At 40.1% G+C, this 16,502-nt stretch overlaps 1 protein-coding gene across 1 annotated transcript in view; it reads left to right on the top strand.

Moving 5' to 3' along the window:
* The window catches only part of snd1 (staphylococcal nuclease and tudor domain containing 1), a 153,657-nt gene that overhangs the window by 36,315 nt on the left and 100,840 nt on the right, over positions 1-16,502 (top strand). The window lies entirely within an intron of this gene.

Below are 16,502 nucleotides of genomic sequence, written 5' to 3'. Positions count from 1 at the left end.
GCTTATCGATTTGAAAATGGAAAAACTAACCGCTTTTGCATTAAAACATGAACAGCGGCAATAAAGTATACATGTGTTACAAATAAAGGCAAACACAGCAAACAGGAACGGAGGTTATTTAAGCAAAACTAATGGAAAAACGGATAAACAAAGGCAGTCTAGCAGCATGAAAGAATCTTCGGGCACTTAAAAGCTTGACGTATCGGACCTTCAGTAAAATAGCAATGAACAGCAGGAAACTTATCTGGACTGGAATTCCCTTCCAGTGTGATCCCAGCTCACCTGGTCGCTGATCAGCGCGTTTAGAAAACTCCATTCACTCGGCGTCTGTTCATTGACATGCTTTTTCATATTTAATTTTTTTAGAGAGTTCATTCACACGCTAATGGATTTTCATAGGAAGCTATTTGGGAACTGGCTATAATCTCGTCTTTTAAAGGGTCTTTTTGTGTCTGTTGGCTGACACTGTCGTTTTCTGTTTAATTGTAATAGAAATAGTTTGGTGTGTGGGAGGTGAGGTGGGGGGGGGGGTGCTAAAGGTTGCTATTGAAAGCCTTGTTGCCTCGTCAGGTATTCAAACCTCATGTGTCACCGCAGAGTTTCTATGTGACAGACTGTTTGTGTTAGTAATGCTAACTTAAGCATCTCTCTGCTTTCTATTCAGAGAGTGGCTCCAAGTGTAATATTTTGCTTGTCTCTTCAGGCCAGGGATGTATTTAAGAACAAACCCTGTTTTTCCTATTAAACATCAAATTTTCAGTATGGATGTAACAATATTAAAAGCTCACAGTCTGGTTGGTACACAGCCTGCACATTTTCCCACAAATTATTCTCACAGATGTCTTCAAATACATATTACCGTCCATCCAATGTAATAATAAACACTTATGAAATACAGTATGTAAAAACAGAACAATAAATCAGACCACTTTTAAAACATGGATTATATATATATTGCTATCATAAAGGAAGCTGTAGGATTTCCTCAAGCAACACTTTTGATCTGACACTGTCTAGTTTCATTTTGTAGCCAGCTTTTTAGTTTTTAACCAACCCCAAGTGTATTTGGCCTCAGAGGAAAAGGCTGGCAGAGAGTGAAATGAGTCAGCAGTCTTTCATTTTCCAAATGTTTTGTGGATTGCACACCCAGTGTCCAGAAAACCTTGAAAAATTCCTTTCTCATGTTCTCAACAGAGAAATTAGGCATATACCGGTAGCTGTAGCAGCTAGGCATTTGGAAAGATTTCTAATCACATGTGATTTAATTGGGTAAAATTTGGGTTTTGAAAGGCCATGTAAACACGTGCAATTACCTGAATATGGTAGTACCTGGCAATTCTATCCGTATCACGATTCATAGGTCACGATTCGATTCTTAATCTTAATCCTGATACAAATCTATACGTCAATTGTTGCGATTTAGTTTTTTGTTTTTTACTCAAAATTTGAAAATACTGATCAGTAAACTTGTACAGATTGGCATGAAAACGGGTCAGGGGTGAAAAAGGTGAGAAGCACTTTGGCAAAAATGTTCTCATTTAATATTCGTCGGGCACTCGTCAAACGGGTTGGGGGGATGCAGTGGACGAAGGGGTGGCGAATTTGAATGATCAAAATTTTATGCTGGCAAGAAAAACTATTTGCGAAAATGCAAACATCTTTGCTACATTTATTGGAATATGGATGGATGTTGAAAAAACAGCATGCACTGCCTTCAAGTAGGGATGGGTCCCTTTCGCATTTGACCCGGTTCGGGTCCAATTGTCAGCACCGGGGTATCGATACCGGTACTGCACAGTACCAATTTTCGGTACTTTTGTTCTGTTGTTTGTGGTAATAATGTTAATTTATTTAACAATAAAATATATATATCTTTTTTAATAACATCCACTTAAACAGTTATTTTTCATTAAATACAGTCTGACAAATAATAAAACATCATGAATTTAAAAGAGAGATGGAGTAAAAAACAAAACCTACAAAAAACAAAGTATTACATTAATAATATGTAAATAATACCAAATTAATTGCAAAGTGAGATGCAAAATTCTTTACAATGAACAAAAAAGAACGGTAAGCAGTAATACAAGAACAAAAGATAAATAATTGTATTAGTGTTATTTTGGTTCCTTGTGCAGTTGCTTAAACACATTTTCAAGAACGGGCCTGCTGCATATAGCACGATGAATTCGAACCCAATTTGGGAGTAAAATCTCGCAAAAATTGACAGTTGAAAGAGGACATCAATGACAATGAAGAGAATAATTGGGACTCTGGAGCAAACTCATTTTAATGTATCCGACGCAGTATGTAAGCTTGCTAGTGCTACATGTTGGCCAAAATTAGCTTTTGCAATTTTATCATTACCCATGAAATTATGAATATGGTATAAGTACGTGGTAAGTATTCTTCTAAAACTCTATAACATATTGTAACGATGGTAAAGCCACATACCTTGCAACATGATTCAAATCGGTGGGTAAAGACACGACATCTAGTGCTGGAGAGAGAGGCGAGTGACGTGGCGGGGCTCCCTGCAAATGGCGAGCAATGGCGGGAACATCCCAGCCACCGTTCGGCCTCAGCACCAAGAAGTCCTCGCACCAGGTGGGCCACTACGCTCAACCAAAGCATGCTAGAAACCGCGAAGCTTCACTCTCGTTTGGCTTGTCGGCGGTCAAATCTCGCTTGCTTCCACACAAACCCGGAAATGTAGAGTGAATGAAATCCAGCGCGAGTGGGTGACGTCAGTACACTGGTGGTGCGTACACTGCTGCGTTCAAGTGCGCCATAGAAAATTACCAACACATCTACTCCTGCTCTGTCACAACTTAAGATGCGCTTTGGAATATGGCACCGTCTGATTTAACGTAACTTGTGCCGCCATCGGTACAGATCCCACACGGAGTTAAGTGATAAACTAAATCTCTGGTCGCGGGGTACACCCTGAACTGGTTGCCAGCCAATCTCAGCTTTTGGGGTCCAATGGACCCCAATTTTAAAAATCGATTTTGAAACTATAAGTGACCTAAGAATGTGTCTTGGGAGGCAGCTTGATCCCCAGCTATGGAGGTCAACCAAGGAAAACATGAAAGTTAATGATATGGTTCGTCCATGGTACCGATCAGTTCACAATAGAGGATTGCGAACGTTGCAGACTAGCAAGTACTGCGCCATGCATCCAAGAGAAGGCAATTCCTTGTGGAGCTCGGAATAAGCCTTGTTGAAGAATAAACCAGAAGAGTCCAAAAGCTAGGGATACTATGCAAACACTCTAAAACTGCTCTTTGCACACTTGGCTATCTGAAACCTCATGATTAGACACATAAGCAGCCTGCTGAAAAGAAAATATGCTACCGCAAGATCAAGACAGAAAGACAAGAACATGCTGTTCTAACTCTGGAAACCTACAGTATATGAAAGGATCATACAACATCAAGCATTCTGGGTTATGAATATTTGCAGGCACTGATACAAAGCGTAAAATGACTAATTGAAAGGAAACCATACAGAAACATTTGCGATTATGACAGAAAGATGTGATCATTGGATCTAGCATTCATATCTCACTGAAAGGTTATTGAACTGATGGATACATCCATTAAGACATAACCGTGCATTGTGGAAAGAGAGGCCAAGTGTGAAGGCAATTAGTCTCATTTTAGCTACATTGAATCTCAGATATTTCCAAGTTATATTAATATATACATAATAAATAATTTGGTTTATGCGTCAGGCAATGAAGAGTACTCAGATCAACAGTCACAGCATGTAATCACTGACCCTGCGAAGGTTTCCTAACTTGAGTAGGAAACTTCTTGCAAAATGCCTCCTCACCAGCAGCAGACACCAATATATTAAAAAAGATCCAATGTAAAGCACTAAAACATAGCTAACTACACTCGTGGTCCATTGGACCCCTAAAAACGTGTTCAGGTTCTTCCTAATAGCAGGAATAGAGTTTAAGTGTGAACCCTAATCCTAAGTAAGACATTTTGTTGAATATTTCCATCAAAAATGGATTCGGCCGCATATCGAATCAATACGAGAATTGCACACTGTAATAATCGTGATATATTGCCGAATCAAAATTTTTTAACACCCCTAAAATATGGTCTTATTCGGCTTTTAAAACCCTCGAATAAAACCCCTGGGTTACTTACCGCTTTCATAACCCAAATTGCATATGTGCAGATAAACGCATTTGTAACACCTCAATCGATCGGGGCATTTTTTTTCCGTCCTCACAGATTTGCAATACTTTGTTTTAGATCGTTGAGGATTTTGTGAATTTAAAGCATATTCCAGTTGTTCTATATTGGTGACAGCATCATGTGTACACCTTTGAAGAGATTTTAGAGCAGGCGTCGGCAACGTCTGACTCGTAGGCCAAAATTGCCCCGCCACTAATTATATCTGGCTCGCCAGGTGATGTTAATGGAAAGAAACTGACAATTTGGAATGTCACAATATAGTCATGGGAATGAGAGTGGCCTGCTAAATGATCATGTTTCGCTGCAAAATATTTGGCCACCATGGAGATGAGCAGCAGTTGCAGTAAATGCAACATGATCATTTTGCTCAAGTTGGCGCCCACTTGTGAAATGAGTGCTTTGGCCCTGCCTCAGGCCATGACTGGCAAAAACAGCCCCAGAGCTTGCGGTTAAAGCACTGTTGCTTTTTGTGGACAGTTTGAGAGCTTACAGTTCTCATTTTGTTTTTCCACTTAAACAGGCTTTGACATATCAACTGACCAAAATAGAAGCTTACGCCTACTTGTACTCACATCTCTGTGTTAAAAAGATCCTGGAAGTCGGAAAAGGAAGCACAAGCATGAGAGGTGAAAGGACGTGCAGGAGGCACCGCGAATGAGGGCAAAGTGAAGAAGTCTCTGCCGCTGCATCAAATAAATATGTAATGTTAGGATGCTGAGGAAGAACTGGTCCGTACCCTTGATCCACCCTTCCAGTGAACTGTGGGTTTTTGAGTACCAACGCAGATTGCTGGATGTGATTTGCATGAGGTTTCATCTCTTGAGTAGCGCATGATTGCGAGAGTTTCACATACATGTTCATGTTCATCAAGTTCAGTCTTCATCAAGGACTTCTGTTGATTTGATGCAATGTTGTTTCAACGGGTCTGTTTGGGTGTTTGGAATTTAGCTATTACCCTGCAATTTCCAAATTCCCTTTAATGGAATTTGGATGAAGGTGTGATCCCCTTTGCCTCAGTTTAAACGTAACAAGAATCAGTAATCCTAACCATAAATTTATCTTATCTTCTCATCCCCCCTTTTGGTATTTCTAATTCCTTAATTCCTCACCTGGTGCCTTTTTGCCACTGCGTGCGTGCGTGCGTGCGTGCGTGCGTGTTGGCATATACATTGGTAATCGCATCACTCTGCAGATATTCCCTTTTGGTTTTTCTTCCATCTTCTGTTTAATTTCTCTCACCTGCCATCCTCTTCACAAACAAAAACTGTGACTTGATTTTCTTCAATATTCCTGTTTCAACTTCAAAACCTATTCTCACTGGGGAAGTGTTTTCTCCAGGATGAGTCAGCTCGAGACGGGACACAGTCCTGTTGCATTCATAAAAGGCGGAAGTCAACGAGGCTGCCTTAAAACGATACCCAATGCGGCTTGCTTCATTTGAGTCAAGACAGAAACGTCTGCGAGGCCAACAATATTGGCACCTACGACGACATTGTGCCAAGTTGGCACAGTTGCTTGTTATGTTATGCAACAATAATCAGGCAGCGGAATTGGGCAGATCTGAGTCAGAAGGAGCACTGGCTGAGTGGACGCATCAACGCCACCTTAGTTTGAAGTCATGACAATCATGTACATTTCGTGTACTAACTAACCTTAACCCCTCTTGCTTAAATTCTTAGCTCACATTTTGCTTATTGCAACAAATCCACCACATGGCAGTAGTCTTGACAGCCATGCAGGCATATAATCCGGATGATTTCATGCCTGATTACCCCCTTCCGACCAAATCGGCAATGGCCTGATTATCTGATGGCTCTAATGTTGTTGTTGCGACTATCAGCTTGTCCCATCAGGCCACAGCAAGCCACTCGTCTGATTTATTTTACACTGTTTATTTGCCGGATACGATGGTCCTGACTGTGTACTAGTGTACTAAGACGTGGATCTCGGGGCCAAATTTTTCAGTTGTCAGATCGTATAGAGTGTGTCACGCACTTTCATTAACTCATTGACTAGCAGCCATTTTCACTGAAGCAACCCCCTTCGCTCCCGGCTGTTTTACTAGATTTTGACTGAATATTGTTTTCTATTGCTATAAAAACATGAAAATTACCAAAAGAAAGATTAAAGTCTCTTCTTTCATCAGGAAAAAAAATATATACTTGTATCTGTTTTCGTTTTGTAGCAATTAGCATTAGAACATAGCTAAGTTGTTGCAACATGGCCCTGGTTGATCTCTTATACTATATGAATCTGCCAACTGCTGGCCATTTTTGTAATAACTACCATTGCTTCATGAATTCTCTTCAGTTCAGAGGCTGCATCAAAGCCTTCTTGTATGCTCTAACATAAAATAAAATAAAGTAACACAAATATGTCTTGAGAGCATGGTAATATTTAAAATAGAACACATTTATATGTTTTTGGGAGCAGATGAGCTAAGATCAAGTGATACCAAGGCATATGCACACTTCTGTTTTGGTCAGCTTGGAGCATCACCAGGACCGGGAAGTAATGGCTGTAGCGCCGCTGCTCAGGTAGCGTCACGGTCAGGGCTGCCATAGGCTTCCTCGATGATTAGTTAACGACCTGATCGCGGCTGCTTTTAAATAACTCATTTGAACTTGCTGTCCAATCAGCAGGATGTTCCTATCTTGAATGACCGGTTTCTATTGTAGCAATCGGTTCAACCATTCATGTGAGTCCTTCATACATTCAAGCCTCTTTTACGTCTTTTATTTTGCCTTTGGGGGACGCGGGACAGCATCCGCCGCAGTGTCCGTGCACTTCCATTTATTTCCAATCCCGCCCAGAATGATTTTGGCGTGAGGCCAATTATGCGACGAGCGCAACAAGGCATGTTAGCAGTGTCTCTTTCATCGTAACGACCTTGTGTTTTTCACTCCTTTCCCACCACCCCACCGTCATCAGCATGTGAAATGTTGCATGCAAGGAAGATGCTGAATAATGTATGCAGTGGTTTTCTGCCAGTGAAACAAGAAAGACAGGCAATGGCAGTGGGAGAGGGAACAGCGAGCGGCCCCCCTGTGTCTTTTTTCCCCATACCACACTGTAGTTAAACAAACCGCCAGTGCAGACTGCAGACAGCCTTATATCGTAGATTACAGCTGCTTTATGGCGCCCTCGCAACCAACAGCTTGAGCGTTTTGAACAGTATGTAAAGCTTGACTTCTCTGTATAAAGGTCAGTTTGCTACATTGATTACAGCCCGTATGGTTAATCGTTGTTGAATCCTATTTGTGTTCCACATAGTTGTGTTGTTGTTGTGGCTTTATGAGCCATTCATCATTCCACCCGCTGCTGAGTCCTGGTCATCCCCAACAAATGAAAAATGTTCCTCTGCCAGGGGATTTATCTCATGTATCCGGAGATAATGACCTTTTAAAAAAAACTGCAACCCAGGAAATATTAAAGCGCTTTTATGAACTTGGATAGCTTTTATGGCCGGACTGACCACCTGATTCCCACTGAAGATTGTCTTATCTTTATTTTTTGGTTTTGCAATTTTGCAGGAGGGGAGGGGCGGGGGAGTGTGCGGACGATGCTAAACTTAGAAAATGGTTGATTATAGCCCGGAGGTGCGAATAGGGCAACTCCCATAAAGGCATTCATGCCATTACGGCTGCAAAGAGATGGATGGGCCTGAATAGAGATGACGAGATGGGAGCGAAGATGGGAGAAACCTGCTTACTGCTTTATTGCCCCGACTCGTTTACGAGGACGACCTTGCGCTTGGTGTGTGTGTGGGGGTGGGGGGGGGGGGGGGCGTCGCCTGGGGGACCTCTCAGCCCTTTTTCCTCCTACCTGAAGGGCACCGCAGTACTCTTTGCCTTTAATTAGGACAACAAAATAATCATGCTTATGCCACTCGCACTGCACTGCACTTTGTCCGCCAGGTATTCAACTTTTTTTTCTTCATCCCCCTCTAGTTCTGTCGCCTTGTTTGACTCCTCTGTTAAAACTGGACTCGTTGAATTGGGCTCTGACAGGATAATAACCTTTCCAGAGAAAATATTTTTGAACATGAGATTTGATTGAACTCATATTAGTATGAAAATGTTCTGTTCTGTGCTGAAGTATTGTATTGAGATATGTATTTCACTTGGCAGAAAGGTGGACGGATCGAACATTGGAAGCTTGGTAGATAGGCAAAAAGGCACACTAGATAGGTTGAGTGGATTGGTAGATTAAGCATCTGTGCGTCACATCGAGCATTTTATATTGAACTAGCCTGTCTAGCTTTTACTCGGTATATCTGTCGTCAACTAACATTTGGACCAATTGTATTCTCATTCTGGATTATTTTATTGCCAATAAACTCACTTGTGCCCAGACGTCTCGAACAAATCCAACATGATGTCATGCGTTTGTCATAGCGCATAGTGCAGCTTGTTGATGTAGATCGTACAGCTCAAGTCAGCTATCTAATTATTAAGAGGCCTAATCTGACACTGCTGTCATATTGACCAATGCCGCTAAACACCGCTCGCATAAAACCTTGAACAGTCAACAGGCAAAGGTGTAACATGCTCGCCGATTACTGCACAGTTCATCTCTTGTGTCGCATGTATCAAAGTTAAAATGTGAAATGGTGGCTTGCTTTTTTTAACTGAGTAAAAAAAATGTTACAAGAAGTTGAAAGTTGCACATCACAGTGGTAAACACCACCCTAAACACCCTCTCATATCTTGCTTATGTTTAGATTTGGCTCTCTATGGAAAAAGTGTGGACACTCGTTAACTCAACACAATTTGATCTAAGCTGGTCTTAGCTGTGGTGCATGCTGCACAAATTTTTTTGAGTATGCGTTATACTTGCGTTTGACAGTAGAAATGGAAAAAAAAAACGGCATGTAGAATATCTCGTAAAAACAGCTTTTGTCGGTTTGTAAATATTAAATGCCAGGCCTTCGTTTTTTTCTTGCTTATCAGCATCCGTCCCCCGTTGAGGAGAGACCCTCCACCGATCCACCATCCCCATTAGGTCTTCCATTTCTCACTCTTTCTCTTGCATGTTTTCATACTTTTTATTATCTATGCGCACCTGCCAGCTTGACAGATGAGAATAAAGAAAAATGAAGTCTGCGACGAGAAAAGATTTTAAAGGCGGTAATCCTTGACCAGCTTAGCCCAGCATCCCTGTCCTCAATCCTGCACCCCTCTTAGTATCTCCTTCCATTTCTTTACAAGACGTGGCGACTATCTCAGTGGCTGTGTCAGCGATCAGCAACTCTCCATCCTCACCTCGCAACCTCCCAACCTTTCTTTTTTCTGTGTTCTGCTAAAGGAGAGCTTGGGACATAAAGGGAAGGACGAGCCTGGCAAATTTTTTGTGGAATTAAAAAAAAACATCTGGTGTTTGGACTTTGAGCTTTGAATTCAGATAGTGATAATGGCAGCAGTGGGCGACATACTGGAGAGATGCGCATGTGCGCCGTCAAAAAGCCCCTCGGCTGTGCATGTGCATGGGAGGTGCCATGAAACGCTGGCCGGGGGCACTCTGGCTTTCTTGAAAGGTTTTGGTTGCCAGCACAAATCTTTTCAAAGCCTGACACAAAGACCTCCATTTAATTGTATTAATTGTCATCATTTCATCAATCCACACTTTGTAGAATCCAGACTAATTTGCTTTATATTATATATTACGGTGAAAATTCGAAACATCTGGCTGGGCTGTTTGATTCAACTGCAGCCAAAGTTCTGCAAGCTTATCGTGACTCTTCCAAGATGCCCGCTGGCCGTAAAAGTCTTAAAAACCTGACACACTCACTTCCATGGCGAGCATTTGCAGAGTAACTCTTCATACTGCCCTAGTTAGTTCTCCAAGAATACCGACTGCATGATCATTGATAATTTGGACAAAAGGGAATTGGTTCAACATAATTTGGACAAAAGGGAATTGTTTCAACATAAAAATAAAGTCAGATGAAAATCATGTGCTAGGATAATATTGTTAGGAGGCATTCAGATTTTTTTGCTACGGAATATTCTGAGATATATCGACAAGTTCATACAAGGCAAGGGATAGACATTGCAACCAGGCTAGCAATATCCTTTCAGCAGTAAGTCAAACTAACAACACATATTTATATGTAGTAACTTATTTTTAATTCTTATGTCGGACAGTAAAAACTGAATTGAATTGATGCTGCAATTTTCTGAAATAAAAATATTTAAGATCTTATATAAACGACGGAGGAGATACAGATCATTCAGATCCCACACCACCAGATTCACAAAGTTTTTTTTCTCCAAAATCTCCCAACACAATACATAACACCAACATACACCATAGTTATGTTGAATTAATTTTAATACACTTTTATACAGTATTTTATTGAAGTATTTTTCAGTATTGATATGGCATGGAATGTTTTTCTTTTACTGCACTGATATTATGTCCTGTGTTTGTGTCTGCTATGAATGTCAATGTGCATGATAGCTGTTTGTAGTTTTTATGCTTGAGGGGGCACGTGTTCTTTCGTTGTATATTTTATGCAATGACATGAACATTTTCAAATTTGAATAAAATAGAGTGCCACCAAATGACGTGATAAAACGGGTCAGTGATTAAGAGTTGATCAATATTATATTTTTTTCTACCTACTCACTTCAATACATTTGCCACTGTATTTGTTCAACTGTCACCTTGCATCTCACCGCCGGTTTTGGCGGTCAAGTGTGACAATCAAAGTGCACACAGCAAGTTCTTATCTCCTGGAACAATGCTAATGGACGCATGTACTGCTGTGAGCAAACGGTTTATGTCTCTTGCGCTGCCAAGCAAGTGGGAGGCTGAGCGCTTGCCAAGGCTACTCTCCTGTCTTTTTTTTTTTTTTTTTTTACCCCACCCCCCTAATGCCCAAACCGTTGATTCCACTTTCCGTGTCGACGTCTTTACAAAATGATCTGCTCCATGCCGGCTGGCCCCAACGGAGTGCTTGTCCCTTCAGGAAAATTGGCTCGCTCAAAGAATGTGAGCTTTTATACTTGGAAAAGGGCCGTGGCTCGCTTCAGAGAGAACTTGGCCTTAGGGGCTGCGTTAAAGGGTCATTTTTTTACTGAGAGTCATGCAATGCTTACTTGTAAGAAAAATAGCAGTGTCTTTTAAAAACGTCAATTATTTACTGTATAAGTTGCTTGAAACAAATTTTTGGTTAATGTGCAGTTTCTGAGACTTGCTTCCGATCTGTTTTGCATTGAATTCATCAGATAACATTTGCATGGTAAACGATGAGAATGTTTTTTTATTTTTGTCACATTTAATTTAACTCATTCAGTGCCGGCCATTTTCAGACCCTCCGTTGTCCTAACATTTGGAGAGAGAAAACACGTTTTAAAATGTTTTTGTCACTTTTAATTTCTTGAAAAACTGGTACTTTTATTTGCTTCAAGTCAATGATCGTGGTCTGATCTTATCAAGATGTCCCCACATTTTTAGCAGGTAGCTTTTTTGTTGAAATCGCAAACCTCACAAATCATTTCCTGAAACAAAGCCCACCAATTTGCCTGGATTACTTCCATGGTCTTAAGAAGTTTAATTGATTCCCTCCCTCCCATATTGGCTTTAATGACATCTAACAAGTCTTTGCTATTTAATATTTTTTCCTCTTTGCTTCCTCTGAGCTTTTAACAGATTAAACTTTTAGCGTTGTCCTGTCTGTCTGTTTTGAGGCAGTGTCATGTCCATGGTCACATTTCATATAATGATACAGAAAACTTGTGTTGAAATTACAAGTAACACATCATACAACATTAAGCAACAAAAGTGTTGCACAATATTGAATATCGTGGAAGAAAACCACATACGTTTCATCACTATCAGTGTGCCTTTCAAGTATAAAGAATCAAATCGAACCAATTGATACTTTGTCCCAACCCTTAAGATTCTACTTAATAGTAAATAATAGCATTAATTTGACAACTTGGTGGCCCCTGATGCGCTCTTATTTACATATGCTAGCGTTTGCCGCAGCGACGGAATAATTTCCTGCCCTGACAAGAAAATGTGTCTGTAATCCACACAGCCTGTCGGCGCTTTCATCTTGACATTGCTTTCATCACGTGGCGTGCTCAGCATAGCACAGCAGCCGCACGGTCAACTTCAATTGCAAGTCCAGCGTCAATTGCCAGTGCTACAAAGTGTCAATATTGCTCTCACACTTTTTTGCCCTTGAGTCGTTTGGCCCTGCTCACATGGCAAATGATAAATAACGTGGCTTTGTTAATTATTTTTCTGTTTCTCAGCATTTGGTCCCTGCCATGTTACCCACCCCAATTCCACCCCTGCTCAATCTCCGAAATGTCTGCAGCCAGACATTTATTCCTCGCTGGGAAAATATGAAATCCCCCCCCAATAACAGTCATCTAAAACTCTCGCAGCTTACTTGACAATAAACCAATCTCCTTATTTTCCCCCCTGACAAGCACATTCCTTTGTTACCAACCAAAGGTAAATACACAATGAGCCCAAAGGTATTTTTTATTTTTTTTTAATAACAACACAAAAATGATTTATATAATCTGAGGCTGCTTCTGTCCACTGACTCACATATGCCCCATTTGCCGCGATCTCCCTCTCGCCCTGGAAGTGATTTACGATGAAATCTTGGCTTTGCCCGCCGGACGGGTTTGTAAAAAGCGAGGCTCTCCCCAATTGGCTCTGGTCCCTGCGAAAACACGCGTGATGTTTTTCACACCTGAGAAAGGAGCAATAAAAGTCTGCCTGTTGTGGTGTTAACAAACACGAGTGGTCGCACTGCCGACAGATACCTGCTTAAACGCACGGGCAAGCATTTAATCAAATGTCTGAAATGAACGATAAATTGTTGATGATAAATATATTTTTTATTGGATGGAAATATCTTTGAGCAAGATGGTGGTCAGCTTGTCTGCCTCACAGTTCTGAGGTTTGGGGTTTGGAAAAAAAAAAGCTTAATTGAAGACTCTAAATTGTCCCAAGGTTTCAAGTGGATGGGGTGCCATTTGTGCTAATTTTAATATGGTTTATTTATGATATATAATTTTTTAATTTTAATTATTTTTATATTATTATTATAATTGTTTTATTATTTAATTGATTTACAACATAATATACATGTCACAATGAACGGTCCCTTTAATCAATACAAATTAACTGACTTTCATGGTTTTGAATTGTCGAAAATGTTTTTTTTTTCTTACTGATTCATTTACATTTTTGGGTTCATTTGTATTATGCCATGAAGTTGCGTTGCTGGCTTTTTGTTCAGTGTGACAGCAGGATGGCATGTTTCGGTTCCCCAGATTTGCATTTTTATGCGAATGAGACGAGAATAGTTAAACAGTTTATGCCTCATCATTAGTGATGTCACAATACCAACATTTTGGTATCGGTTCCGGTACCAACATGTGGTTTGATACTTTTCTATACTTTTCGGTACTTTTTCCAAATAAAAAGACAACTAAAAAAAAAAGTCATTAAATACTTTCTTTTTCTTCAATATTTGGGGGAGAGGGTGGAAGAGTGAGGAGGGGAGAATGAGGGATAGAGAGGGATAGAAGGAGGGAGGTAGAGTGAGAGTGTCCGGGTTGGGAGCTCCACCTGCATTGAAGACTAGCTTATATGTATTAGTCGGGTCACGGATGTTGCTCTACCACTGAGCTAATCACCAGACACAGTTTCCTTGTGTTTTTGGGTGATGTGTCCCTCCCGTGAGATTTTATGAAAGGACAACTCATAGTAGCCGCTCCTTTCAGCATTGCCGTTACGCTTCACATGCAGCCAGTTGTAAATGACGTGATTCATAACTACAGTGCGTAAGGGGCAAAAGTAGCAGGTTATCAACCAAAAAGTACGGAAGGCTTACCTGTTGATCTTTGAGCTCCTTATGCAGGTCAGGGTGCTTGTCTTTTAAATGTTTTGAGAGGTTGGAGGTGTTTCCACCTTTCGCCTGGAAGTTTTTATAACATCGTATACAGAATGGTGCGTTTGCGTTACACTTCGCCTTGCACATTTGAGTTCAGTCCAAAAGAACTCCAAATAGCTCCTTACTCCTTCTTCTCTTGTTTTGCATGCATGGGTCAAACCACGCTGCTACCCCCCCAACTCACTCAAACACACACACACTATATGGTATCTCCTCGGGCTAGTTACGAGTCTTGGTAAGGTAACTTGCCGAGCGGCAGCGCTGCAAATACCGGTACCATACAAAACGTAGTATAGTATAGTTTTAAATGACGCAGTACCCCAATACCAAATTGGTACTGGTTAACCGTGCATCCCTACTCATCATCAATAAAATTTGTCCTAACCAGACATACTGATATACATGAAGAAAATGGTCACAACTCCTCAGTAAGCTACATTAATATTAGTCATTTTTTGCAAAGGATAATGAAGATGTTGCTGCCGCTTGTGTTCAAATATTTGTTGCTTACACACCAATGTGTTTGCTCAACTATACGGTGTTTTGAAATGTTTGTTAGTATTGAGCTATCAGATATTCCTAAGGCAAGTTATGAGGTTGATTTTAAATATATATTTAATTGTTAATATACTCATAATCTACATATTTTGTATGTTTGCTTTGACCGTAAACTTGAACTGGATGTGGAATTTTAACAGCTTGAAGCTTTTCACGATCTGTCAAACAACTTCTTGGTGTGAATTTAGTTTAGTTCATTTTTGTTCTCTAGGCTAAGCAATATAAATTTACACCATTTGTAACAGCACAAAACATATGTTGGAACTGTTATACTGTCAACAAGATGAGGCAAATGTATGAAGGATTCTAAAAGCCGTCCGGGGCCTTGGTTTGACACGAGGACTAAAATGCGCTCTCTGGCTGGCCCTGACTCATGTTGACTCACAAGGCAACACGCTCGCAGGCCTGCTCAGAATAGCTGAGCGGCCAATCAGTCGTGCGCGCTTGCCATTCGACATAGTTTGAATCCCTGTGCCGACCCATTGTCGCTTGCTGACTTGATTACTTATCGGCTTTGTGAATATGCATGGCAGCATGGAAGAAGGCTCTTAAAATGCTGATTATGACAATATTTGAAGTCTCACTCATGATACTGTTTATCTTATCACTTGCTTACATCAATGTTATAGTTTTAGGTTAGCCTCCCCCACCTTAAAATAAATGTTTGTAATCCACAAAATCCCATCATGTAAAAAACTAAACAAAAAGTAAATATGTAATAATAACTATACCAGACTGTCATGAAGTGTACCTCATGGTAGGTGCCCAGCCACCATTAGGATTTCATATGCCACAGTTTGGGGAATATTTTTTAAGCTATTCTTGTTTATAATAATAATAATAATAAAGAAGTAATATGTGGATGCGATAGATAATTTGTAAAATATGTAGCTATGATACCAGGATGACATTACACTTTGAATCTCATACACCCCTTTGCGGGTCCTTTCATATTGCAACATCGCAGTTTTGAAACCCCTGTTTTAAAATTTTCTTAAAAAAAAAGTCTAGTTATTACACCAGAGCACCATGACACTCTTAATCTTGTCCACCTAGGGCGTACATGATACAGAAATCCTATTTCAACCCCTTCAGACCCCATAGAGTGTCCCAGTGGACATAACATATTTGCGTGTCTAAACCAATAAAACACATAATTTGGATGATGTCAACACTTATGGTTCATGATTGGATCTTAACTAACCAATCACAATCGCAAGTTGATTTGCATGATGTTCATGTTAAAAATGTTGCATATAAGCTTGGTAAGTTTACAACACGTTACAACCATATTATCCTGGCGTCCGCTATAACAATTAAAAACATGATACCCCCCCAAAAAAATACAAATAATAATATTGTTCTTATGTGGGGAAATAGTCGAAATCAGCAAAGAATTAAAAAAAAACAAAAATAAATTTGCCCAGCAAAAAAAAATGCGAATCTGAAGGGGTTAAGCTCTCATTGTAAAGGGGGAAAAAAGAAATCCATTAAAGAGCTAATCTAAATGTGTATTTTTTTTGTGTGTGTAATACTCGGCTGATAGTACTGTCACTATCGAATATTTTTAGAATTAATTAATCTATCAATTATTGTATCGATTAATCGACTAATTGGGTTCATTTCAATTTTGTATTAGTGTATTACAAAAGCATGTTCCCCCTGATTACTGTTTATCAACCAGTGATTGGTGTTTATTTCATACTTCATATTTGTATAGGAATTATTGATTTATTTATTTTTAAAGGTGGATTGATGTTGTACTATGTTATTGGTTCAGTCATTGTTTTCCAAAGTAAAAA

Source organism: Leptonotus elevatus, chromosome 17 (assembly GCF_054856555.1).
Source record: "Leptonotus elevatus isolate MCC_2025b chromosome 17, RoL_Lele_1.0, whole genome shotgun sequence".
Classification (NCBI taxonomy): Eukaryota; Metazoa; Chordata; class Actinopteri; order Syngnathiformes; family Syngnathidae; genus Leptonotus; species Leptonotus elevatus.
Note: the sequence above shows the minus strand (reverse complement) of the source record. Positions and strands in the feature narration are given on the sequence as shown.